Consider the following 13,282-nt stretch of genomic DNA (forward strand, 5'->3'; position numbering starts at 1 on the left):
CTCTTTATCAGCTGAGCCACAAGGGAAGCCCCAGAATACTGGAATGGGTAGCCTATCCCTTTTCCAGGAGATCTTCCCAACCCAATAATTAAACTGGGGTCTCCTGCATTGCAGGTGGATTCTTTACCAACTGAGCTATGAGGGAAGCCCACTTCAATAAAAAAGAAAAGAAAAAAACAGACTCGTAGTTTCAGCAGATCAGAAATCCAGGAATAGCTTAGCTAGATAGCTAAGACTCATGATTTCTCATGGCCTGCAGTAACAACTAGGTTGGGTAGGGAGGTCTTGAAGAAAAGCCCCTTTCAAGCTCACTCATATCACTGTTGGAGGCCCTACTCCCTCACCATGTGAGTTTTTCCACAGGGCTGCCTCAGGGACTTGAAGCTGACTTTCCCCAGCTCTGAGCTATCCAGGAGAGAATGAGAGAGCTCAAACACCCACAAGATGAAAGCCACAATCTTTTAAACCCAATCTTGGAAGTGGCAGCCTCTTACTTCTGCTGTGTTCTGTTTACTGGAATCAAATCACTAACTCAAGCCTATACTAATTTCCTGGTATCACACAAAAAGGTTTATATGAAGATCATTAGACGTCATCTCAGAAATTTTCTACATCAACCTGAAAAAGAACACTGCAAGCAATTTTGGTAATATCCTAATTCACAACTCTGATGATGTCAGCAATTAAACTAGGTAGGGCTGTAAAAAGAATAGGAATTTGCAACCCACTCTAGTATTCTTGCCTGGGAAATCTCAAGGACAGGAGAGCCTGGAGGGCTATAGAGTATAGGGTCACAAAGAATTGGACACAACTAAGCAAGAGCACACACAGAGAGATGTAAAAAGGGTAATCAAAATCCCCATTAAAGACACAGACAATTACTTCTACAAAGCAGAAAGGAAAAATGCCCACAGACCGTTGCTTCCCGGTGGCTCAAATGGTAAAGAATCTGCCTACAATTCAGGAGACCCAGGTTGGATCCCTGGGTCAGGAAGATCCCCTGGAGAAGCAAATGGCACCCCATTCTAGTATTCTTGCCTGGAGAATTCCATGGACTGAGGAGTCTGGTGGACACAGTCCACGGGGTCGCAAAGAGTCGGACACGACTGAGCAACTAACACAAACACACACACACACACACGTAGAAGCTGAATACTGCCCTCTGACTGTTTCTCAAAGTTCCACTGAGAAAGATATCTTCCCACTCAATAGCTCCCATGCCCCATGGAACTGTGGAAGAGGTCTAGTAGGCTCCAAGCTGTGTTTGAAAGGATTAGAGTCCAGGAGTCAGAAGGACTGCAGTCTGGTTCCAGGTCTGATGATAAGTTTTCTAGGTATCAGCACCTCTAGGTATAAATGCAATGTTTTAAAGAGCTCCTTATGTCTTGCCAGTATTCAATAAATAACAGTTGGAAGAAAACCTGAGTAACACTACTTTCATGAGGCATTATCATTGTTATTCTGCATATGAAATATAAACAAAAGTCTCATTTGAACTGCTTACACTTTTAATGCAGCTAAAGTCTCAATGCCTAGACTTAAAACTCCAAATGAAAGTCGACAACTGAGCAACTGAACACAACAACAACATTGCTGCAATTAGTCTTTTTTAAAATTGTAATTAACTCTTGATTGCAGGGTGTGTATATATGCATAGGTATTTAATAAATATTTAATTGGGGGGTAATTTTGAATTTACTGAAAGGTTGCAAAGATAGTACAAAAAGTTTCCATATACCCATAACATAATTTTTCCTAAAGTCATCTTATGCAGGAATAGTGCATTTGACAAAAATGAAGAATAACATGGGTATATGACGATTAACTCAACTTCAGTCTTTATTCAGATTCCACCAGTTTTTCCACGAATGTCCTTTCTTTGTTCCGATCCAATCCAGAGCACTACAATGCATTAAGTCATCTGATTTCCTAATCTCCTGCAATCTGTGTGAGATACTCAATCTTCCCTTATTTTTCATGACCATAACAATGTTGAGGCGTAGTGGTTATTTTGTAGACTATCCTTTCGTTTAGCTGTGTGGTATTTTCTCATGATTTGGCTGACAACATGACTTGAGACTTAGTGACTGAACAACAACAATAACAAAGGTTTGGGATAAAAACACAAGATAAACTGACTGCTCATCACACCATATCAAGGGGTACATGATATCAGCATGAATTATTACTGATGTTGTTAACCTTTATTCTTTGCTTAAAATGGTATCTGCCAGCTTTCCCCACTGTACTCTTTTTCTTTTTTCCTTTACTATATCCTCTCAATAAAGATGAAAGTCACTACGCGTAGCCCACGCTCAAGTGGATCAAAGGGCACATTTTATTATAAACATTATACCCAGTGGCAAAATTCATTTTGGAAATTTGAATATGAATACACCTTATCTCTAAACTTAAACCACTATGATTTTTCATACAAATTCATTTCCCAGTAAATGCTTCCTTACTCCATACTCCTCTCTCTTTAGGTCTACCTCGGAGAACATTTTGAACAGGAAAGAGAAGTATGAAACATTTAATCATCATTCTTTTTACTTGATTTATTTATGGCTGCACTGGGTTTTCCTTGCTGGATGTGGGCTTTCTCCAGTTGCAGGGACTGCTCCTCACTGCGGTGCCCAGGCTTCTGGTTGCAGTGGCTTCTCTTGCTGCACAGAAGGGCTCTGGGCCCCCCAGAGTTCAGTAGTTGTGGCACACGGGCTTAGTTACTCCGAAGCATGTGGAATCCTCCCAGACTAGGAAAGGAACATGTCTCCTGCATCTGCAGGTAGATTCCTAAACACAGGACCACTGTGAAAGTCTCCCATTGTTCTTGGTTTTTGTTGTTGTTGTTGTTGTTGTTTTAATTGCAAGGCTAATGAGATTTTAGTTCCCTTAACAGGAATTAAACCCAAGCCCTCAGCAGTGAGAGCCCTGAGTCCTAACCACTGGCCCACCAGAAAATTCCTAATCATCACTAGAGGACAAAGCAGAATAGAAACTACTGTCAAAATTGCATTAAATCTTAATCATTTATCCTCAAGTCAATATGCAATGGTTCTGATGATGTATGAGGAAGGAAACAAAACCAGAAAAACTGATTTTTTTAAGAACTGGAAAAAATCCTGCATCTATAATTTCATGGCAGAACACTTTAAATTATTCTGATTTTTTTTTAATGACAGTTAATTAGGCTAAAGATTTCAGAGACAAACTTTACAAAGTGATCTGTCCTTGCTAGGATGCTAACTCAAAGATCTTTTAGATTTCAGTCTTCCCAATTCGACTGTATGAACCCTGTCCACAGCTCTGAAGGTAATCTTCACCCATCTCAAAGGGCTAAAAAATAGCTGTTTGCACAACAGAGTCTCCTCTTCCCTGAAAACTTAAAATAACAACATTTCTCTTTATCTCCTTCATTATTTAAGAAGCTTGGGTGTGATTCTTGAAGTAATGATTTGTGTTGCTGAATTTTGAGACTGGCAGAAAAAAAAATCTCTTGATGAAGAAGTCCTACAGCTGTGAAATATTCTCTCACTGACACGGTTTCACTCTGTAGGCATTTAGAGCATGAGTAAGAGGCCACTTTTATTGGCTATGTGTGGGTTGTTTAGTTTCTTGGCAAACATGTTTTGCATGTTGAATGTTTCCCATGAATACTTTGTTTTTGTTTCATGTTTGGGGGCCTCTGGTTCTAGTAGGTAACCAATAAATTAAGCAAAACAATTTAGATATCCCTTTTTTTTCATGCTCTGGGTATACAAACTTCAGAGGAAAGTGTTTGGGGACTAAATTTTCTACTTAATTGACTAAAGTTTAGATTTCTGTTTTGCTTGTTATAAGCCTTAAATGAGTTAGTAATTTCCTTTGAGGGTAGGGATTATCTAGTGTTTATTTTTTTCTACAGGCCTCCATACAGCATTCAGCATAACACATGACTTCAAAGTAGACAGGGAAAAAAAAAATCCCAAAAACAGAACAGAAAAAAACTACAAACCATTTTAGATTTTACTCATCCCTAAAAATTTTATAAAATGTTTATTAAGAAATGAATACTATAATACTAAATCAGGGTATAGCTTAAATATACAGTGACCAAAAGTTACACCAGTATTTCAGTCACATTTTTATACAAATCCTATGGTAAATATCAGTCGTTCTCATTTATTTGTACAGTAGTCTTCCGCATAGGCTTCCCTGGTGGCTCAGAGGGTAAAGCGTCTGCCTGCAAGGCGGGAGACCCGGGTTCGATCCCTGGGTCAGGAAGATCCCCTGGAGAGGGAAATGGCAACCCACTCCAGTATTCTTGCCTGGAGAATCCCATGGATGGAGAAGCCTGGCGGGCTACATTCCACGGGGTCCCAAAGAGTCGGACACCACTGAGCGACTTCACTTCTCACTTTTTCTTCTGCATATTTACTTTTCACCTCTCTACTAAATTTCTCATAATTAACTTTTAAGAGAAATGTAAAACTCTTTCTTTTTTTCTATTCTTTCAGGTGTCCATTGTGTTACACCAAGAAATCAGCCTATTGAGATGGAACAACAACTCACACATATTCATGTATAATCTCACCTTATACAGTATCTCACTGCAGCTCCTTTTCTATTCTACTATCCAGGCTCACATCCTCATCACCACAGCAGTAACCATCTACTATAGCCAATTCCTTCTTCATTTCACTTTTCAAATTATTAATACATTTATCCTTATGACTCATCTTAACTCTTCCTTACTAAAATAAACCCAATAGTTTTCTATGTCCCATAAAGTAAAAAAAAAAAAAAAGAAAGAAAGAAAGACTCCTAACAAATATTTCAAGAAAAATATAACATACAATAAACCAAGAGTTTATGGAAAAGAATATATGAGATGAAAATAGAAACATTAGATAGATAGATAGCTAATAGAATAGATATGAAGATATTTCTCTATAATTTGAGGGGCTTTATTTGCTCTTTGGTAATGAGAAGTACTGAAAGATTTTTAGCAAGAAGGTGATACACTATTTGAATTTTAGGGACAGCTTTCAGACTTTATTCAAAAGGAAGACTAAAAAGGAACTGATAGAAAATTTGGACAGAAGCCTATCTCAGTTGAGTACAAGTAAGAGATAAGTGGGTAGAAAGAAAGAGATACAATCAGGAGAAGAGTTGAAGGTACCTGATGACTGATTAGAGAATAGGATGAGGAAGCTGAAAGAACAGAGAAAGACTTGAGGTTTCTAGTCTGGATGGTTTTATCAATAACAAATATAGGAGATATTAGTGGAAGAATAGATTTGCTTGTAAGTGGAAGAGCTGGGTGGTTAGTGATGGGAGTGAGGTATGAAGAGCCTGTTGAATTTAGTTTTGTATCTGTTGAGGTTGTGTGTCTTGTGGAACATACACAAAAGGCATTTAATATGAAAAATTTAGGCAGGATTCTGTGTAAGTTTCTTTTATTTCCTGTAATGTTCAGAACAGCGCTTTTAGCTTTCAATAGAAACTTACCTGAATGAGAAATTATGGTTGAGGGAATGAATAAGTGAATGATTGCATTCAGGTTCACAAACAGCAGAGGGATGTTCATAATTTTCCTCTACACCATCCTATAGGTTGGCTCATGAGCACTTCAAGGAGCGAAGATCCCAGTCGAGTTCTCTGCAGGAAGATACCCTGTACTACCAATGTGATCAAGCGCCAGTGGCCATGTCCCACTTACTTGGTTCATAGAAACAACTAGCAAAAATAAAGTGTCCACTGATCAACCTCCAAATGTTCATCTATGCACAAAAATATGCTAACAGAAGCAAGAAAGGATTTTTGTGAGTGAAAGTATTAGGTGCTCAGTTGTGTCTGACTCTGCAACCTCAGGGACTGTGGCCTGCCAGGCTGCTTTGTCCATGGAATTCTTCAGGCAAGAATACTGGAGTGGGTTGCCATTCCCTTCTCCAGGGGATCTTCCCAACCCAGGGATTGAACTCAGGTCTCCCACATTGCAGGCAGATTCTTTATCATTTTAGCAGTTCAGTTCAGTTCAGTCACTCAGTCATGTCTGACTCTTTGCAACCCCATGAATCGCAGCACGCCAGGCCTCCTTGTTCATCACCAACAGTGGCCTGTAATGCTCCATGTGCTTGGAATTTATCTTTAATTTGTGTCTTCTCCTCCCCAACCATCCTCCTTTTTAAAAATTTCTTTTGTTTCCTAGGGCATCTTCTCTTCTTTTTGCTTTTCCTTTCCTGTTTATTAACTTTACTTATATGCAGAGTACATCATGAGAAACGCTGGGCTGGAAGAAGCACAAGCTGGAATCAAGATTGCTGGGAGAAACAGCAATAACCTCAGATATGCAGATGACACCACCCTTATGGCAGAAAGTGAAGAGGAACTAAAAAGCCTCCTGATGAAAGTGAAAGAGGAGAGTGAAAAAGTTGGCCTAAAGCTCAACATTCAGAAAACGAAGATCATGACATCTGGTCCCATCACTTCATGAGAAATAGATGGGGAAACAGTGGAAACAGTGTCAGACTTTATTTTTTGGTGCTCCAAAATCACTGCAGATGGTGATTGCAGCCATGAAATTAAAAGACGCTTACTCCTTGGAAGGAAAGTTATGACCAACCTAGATAGCATATTGAAAAGCAGAGGCATTACTTTGCCAACAAAGGGCCGTCTAGGCAAGGCTATGGTTTTTCCTGTGGTCATGTATGGATGTGAGAGTTGGACTGTGAAGAAAGCTGAGTGCTGAAGAATTGATGCTTTTGAACTGTGGTGTTGGAGAAGACTCTTGAGAGTCCCTTGGACTGCAAGGAGATCCAACCAGTCCATTCTAAAGGAGATCAGTCCTGGGTGTTCTTTGGAAGGAATGATGCTAAAGCTGAAACTCCAGTACTTTGGCCACCTGATGCGAAGAGTTGACTCATTGGAAAAGACTCTGATGCTGGGAGGGATTGGGGGCAGGAGGAGAAGGGGACGACAGAGGATGAGATGGCATCACTGACTCGATGGATATGAGTTTGAGTGAACTCCAGGAATTGGTGATGGACAGGGAGGCCAGGCGTCCTGCAATTCATGGGGTCGCAAAGAGTCGGATATGACTGAGCGACTGAACTGAATTGATTCTTCTTTTGATTCTTCTCATAAATATCATTTATCATATTTCAGAAATTGAGAAAAACTGTGGAGAGATTGTAGAAAATTTGAAAGTCATAATAGAAAAACTCAAAAACAATTTAATTCCACCTCAGTGTAAAAAGGGACTTTTAACTTATGGTTAAAAAGCGTTCAAGCAATATATGTTGTAACATAGGGATTCCCAGGTGGCACAGTGGTACCAAGAACCTACCTGCCCATGCAGGAAACACAAGCGACACTGGTGTGACCCCTGAGTCAGGAAGATCCCCTGGAGGAGGAAATGGCAACCTATTCCAGTATTCTTGCCTGGAAAATTCCATGGACAGAGGAGCCTGGCAGGCTACAGTCCATGGGGTCATGAAGACCCAGACATGACTGAGGATGCACGCACAAACTCATGTTGTAATATAACTATAATCAAAAAATCCAGAAATGGTAAAAATTAAAACCAGATATGTAAAATTTTGTTAGTAAGCATTTATTGTATACATAAGAACAGTTCACAAACTGGTAATCTTCAAACCAAAAGTAGAGAAAAAAAAAGTAGAGAAGCTCAGGGATATGATACTGCAGAATCATCTTTATAAGCCATTATAAATATAAAGTGAAAACGAGGACATCATTTAACCCTTACAATGATTGGTAATTACAATGAGGATTTCCAGATGGCAGATTTTATACCATTTTAGAAAGATGAGTTGAGTTTATTTTACGATTATGAGATGACTACATGTCTAAGTACACTAAGTTAAGTTTTGTTCATGAAGTAAGCTAGATTTAGTTTTGTTTATGTGGCCTAAATGGTTTTATCTTCTTGGGGGATTATCAGGCCTGGTCTGCACTTTATTTTAACAACTCCTCCCTTTTGGTCACTCTCTCCACAGGCTGAGCATATGACCCACCAGTATAGTGCTATTTTCAGGTACCACTATGGACACAGTCATTCAGACAGTTGGTCATGTAGCTGCTGTCACATGACCAAACCGTTGCATCATCATAACAGATATTGATACATGTGGTTGGATCAGTGACCCCTTTGACGTCTAATCTTGATGATACCATTTGAGACGTGAGTGGCAGCTACAAAGTGTTTAAAAGCCTTGAGAGGATACAATGCACTAGGGAAGTTGTTAATACAATGACTGTGAGCAGGATAATAGCCAAGGATTTAAAGTAACCCAGAGAAGACATTCCCAGGAGCAAAGATTGAAATAAATCGAATGAGTTATAATCAGATTCATGTTTCACATTTCTAAGTCAACTTACATATGCAGAGTAATACGCACTTGGGTTTCCATTTTTTCTTGTTTACAAGGCACACCATGTTGTATGAGCATCTCATATTCTCATGACTACTTAGGAAAGGATGGCATGAGAATGTTTTATTTTAATTCACGAGGTAGCACTGCAGGTGAGCTTCCACCTAAATTAGACCACTTATGATTTGAGGAATCAAGCAATTTAGTAAAAAGAATTTCTATGGAAACCAAAGAGAAACAATGGTTAATAGTTGGAACAAAATATAAACTCAGTATCTGAAATGAAGAGGTGCCAATTAAGACAATTTCTAGATTTGAATTCAAAGCATCTTTAGATGGTAAATGTGGATGGCAGTTTCAATCTGATGAACCGTCTGAGTTTGCAGTTTGACTGTCTTTGATCGCATCCATGGGTGTCCTGCTGAACTCTTTTGAGAGTCCCATACAACAAGTTTGAAGGTTGTCCATATATCATCTGTTATGATTTCTCTGAAGTTTACATGGAAATAACAATATCTCAAAGACAATGAAGAAGATTAGAATCTGATAACAGGTATACTATAGATTTCCATTAAAACCATTTTTGTCTGTATTTATATATTTTTGTCTACATTTTGTAAAAGTACTTTTATCAAAGATAGTTACAGTGAGCCTAATTTGTTTATAAGTCTAGGCTCATTAAATATGGTCCGATTATTTACATGAAAGTAGCAAGAATAGTAATTACATGTATATTTTCAAATATAATGTTTTAGTCAAAGCTTTGGTAATATCCAGTGTGTTTATTAGCTCCATAAGTTTCAGTACTTAAAATTCTAAAGTAATAATAAATTCAGATGAGAACTTTAAAAGTCTCTTAGGCAGAGAAGCCAAGTTAGAGACTTGCCCAATTGTGTTCTATTATAGGGAGAACAGATTATTTAAGAACTTTCGTAAATACTTGTATTGTCATGAAAAATAAGAATATTTAATAAATGTTTCTGAGTTCTAGAGGAAATATATAAGGAGGAAAAGACAAATGTTTCGATCTTTGCTTAGAAAGGTATATTTTGCCAAACTGTTACAAGTTATAGACAGCTTAAAATTAAGGAGAAAAGTAGTTTGTTTAAATCTGGGCTGGGGCTGGGGGGGAGACAGCACTAAAGCACTAGCACTATTTCAAGCAAAGTCATAAATATTATAACCATCTTCAATGGTTCATTCATTTTTATGTAAACAATTCTTAATTTTCTTGATCTTGGACTAGCAGTTATTTAAATCAGTCAAATTTTCCATTAAAAATTCTTATTGAATTCAGCATTTTAATCTAAAATTAATAGAAATCCACATTCTAGAGTCATTGTCAAGTACTTTTCCATGAACCTGCTTGAAAGTGAAACAAGTTCACCTGTAGTTGATTGTAAATGCTTTCAGAAGAGAATCAAGGGTAAAACAGTAATTGTCAGTGAGTGATAAAAGACCTAGAAAAAGCTACAGTAAACCATATAAGAGATAACATCAAACATACTAACATTTGCATTATAGGGATCCGAGAAGGAGGAGAGAGAGAAAAGGGACAGAAAACATTTAGAGAAATCAAGATGGAAAACCTCCCTAACCTGACAACAAAAGTAGATGCTACATGATGATTAAAAGAGCAATCCAAGAAGAAGATGTAACAGCTATAACTATATATGCACCCAACATAAAAGTACCTAAATTCATAAAGCAAATATTAACAGACATAAAGGGAGGAATTGACAGTAACACGATAACAATAGGGGACATTAACTCCACACTTAAATCAATGGATACATCATCTAAACAGAAAATCTATAGGGACACACTGGCTTTAAGTGATACATTCAACCAAATGGACTTAATAGATTTAAACAGAATATTCCATCCAAAAGCAGCAGAATACACATTCATTTTAAATGCATGGGAAACGTTTTCCAGGTCGGATCGCATGCTGGCCACAAAAAACGCCTCACAAATTTAATAAAATTGAAATAATATCAAGTTTCTTTTCCAACTAAAACATTATGAGATAAGAAATCAGCTATATAAAAAAATGAAAAAAATAGAAGCATGAGGAGGCTAAATACTATGCTACTAAACAACAGATGGATCACTGACCAAATCAAAGGGGAAATAAAAATATACCTGGAGACAAATGAAAGCAAAAAGAAAGCATAATGATCAGAAAAGAAATAAATGCTCAGGGAACATGTGTACACCTGTGGCAGATTCATGTTGATATATTGGCAAAACCAATACAGTATTATAAAGTAAAATAAAGTAAATAATAATAATAATAAAGAAAAGGAATCAATGAAATAAATGAAATAGAAACAGAAAAATAATAGAAAAGATCAATGAAACTGAGATCCAGTTATTTGGGAAGATAAACAAAATTAATAAACTTTTAGCCATACTCATTAAAGAGAGAGAGAGAGCCCAAATCAATAAAATCATAAATTAAAAAGAAGCTGAAACCAACACTACAGAAATAAAAGAATCATAAGAGAGTACTATGAACCAGTATCTGTCAATAAAATGAACAATCTAGAAGAAATGGGCAAATTTTTAGACACATACTAAATCCCCACATTGAATCAGGAAGAAATAAAAATACAAACAGATCAGCTACCAGCAATGAAACTGAATCAGGGAAAAAAAAAAAAAAAAAACTCCTAACAAAAGTCTGGGACTAGATGGCTTCACAGGAGAATTCTACCTAATACTCACAGAACATTAGGTAGGACCTATCCTTCTCACATTATTCCAAAAAATTTCATACGGAGGAACACGTCTCACTTATTCTACAAGGCCAGCATCACTCTGATACCAAAAGCAGACAAAAACATCACAATAAAAATTACAGGCCAATATCACTGATAAACATAGATGCAAAAATCCTCAACAAAATGCTAGCAAATCAAATCCAACAACATTAAAAAGGATCATACACCATGATCAAGTGGGATTTATCCCAGGAATGCAAAGATTCTTCAATATCTGCAAATCAGTCTGATAGTCCACAGTAACAAACTGAAGAATAAAAACCGTATGATCATCTCAGTAGATGGAGAAAAAGCTTTTGATAAAATTCACCCATTTATGATAAAAACTGTCCAGAAAGTGATCATAGAGAGAACCTACCTCAACATAATAAACCCCATTTACAACAAACTCACAACAAACATTATTCTCAATGGTGAAAAGCTGAAAACCTTTCCTCTAAGATCAAGAATAAGACAAGGATGTCCACTCTAACCACTTTTTTTCAATAGTGTTGGAGGTTCTAACCACAAGCAATTACAAAAGAAAAAATAAATAAATGGCATCCAAATCAGAAAGGAAAAATAAATCTTCTCCATTTACAGATGATACAATCTTATATATGTATTTTTAAAAGTCCCCAAAACCATAGTTATCTCCTTTTCTGAACAGAAGGATGACTTACTAAGAAGATTCCACAAACACAGGTATGCAAAATAAACTCAGAAAGTTCAAACTGCAAAAAAAAAAAAAAAAAAGAGCTTGAATCCAGTGGAAACTTATCCTAGGACCCTGAGATAAGTGAGAAAGCCATGAGTGCAATGGGCTCCATGGGTACCAGCACATGGTTGCACATAAGCCTCAGAGTCACTGAGGGGGGTCTTCTTTGGTTCCTATTTCTGACACCAAGAACTATCAAAAATCCACTAACAGTAAAATCAAAACCAGATCAATAAAATAGTGTTCGCTGTGCATACAAGAGCAGTTCATGAACTAAGAGTCTTCAGACTAAAACTGTAATTAAGCTCAGAGGCATAATACTGCAGGACGGCTTATAAAGCAAAAATGAGGAAACTGTTTAACTCTTACAGTAATTGGTTATTGCACTGGGGGTTTCCAGATGACAGAGGACTGGTTAAAAATGATTTATCTTAAACCATTTTGGGAAAATGAGTTGTTTCTATTGTGATTATCAGAGGAATACATTTACAAGAAATGGCCTAAGTTTCACTTATTTTCATGAAATAAGTTAGATTAAGTTTTGCTAACATGACTTAGGGGCTTCCCAGGTGGGGCAGTGGTAAAGAATCTGCCTGCCAATGCAGGAGATGCAGGAGACTCAGGTTCAATCCCTGGAGTGGGAAGATTCCCTGGAGGATGAAATGGCAACCCACTCCAATATTCTTGCCTGGAAAATTCCATGGACAGAGGAGCCTGGTGGACTACAGTCTGTGGGATTGCAAAGAGTCGAACGTGACTGAGCACGCACACATGCACGCGCACAACATGGCTTGGGCAATTTGCAAGCCTGGTCTCCAGTTTATTTTAACACTAGATGTTTTAGGAAGTATCTAGACCCCACCCACCCCACTCCAGTCCTCTTGCCTGGAAAATCCCATGGACAGAGGAGGCTGGTAGGCTGCAGTCCATGAGGTCGCTAAGAGTCGGTCATGACTGAGGGACATCACTTTCACTTTTCACTTTCATGCATTGGAGAAGGAAATGGCAACCCACTCCAGTATTCTTGCCTGGAGAATCCCAGGGATGGGAGAGCCCGGTGGGCTACCGTCTATGGGGTTGCACAGAGTCGGACATGACTGAAGCGACTTAGCAACAGTAGCAGCATTATGTAATCCAAGGGTTTGTTAAGTTTCAAAATATTTCAACAATGATGGGTTAAAATATCCTCATAACAACTAGAAATTTTGGTATTTAAAAGTTCTTTTTCAAAGTATAATACTTCAGATTCAAACTCCAGCCTGAAAGAAGAAACAGAATGTGTTAAAGATTTCTAGTAGGCTCAACAGTTTAGCACTGACAATAGATGAACCATTGCTTTTTATTTTATTTTTGCCTGGGAAATGAGTATTCTCTTCCCAAATAGGTCTCCCATAACTGAAATGGAAAAAATATTTGAGTAGATT

The sequence above is a fragment of the Capricornis sumatraensis genome, chromosome 13, assembly GCF_032405125.1.
Source record: "Capricornis sumatraensis isolate serow.1 chromosome 13, serow.2, whole genome shotgun sequence".
In the NCBI taxonomy this organism is placed as follows: Eukaryota; Metazoa; Chordata; class Mammalia; order Artiodactyla; family Bovidae; genus Capricornis; species Capricornis sumatraensis.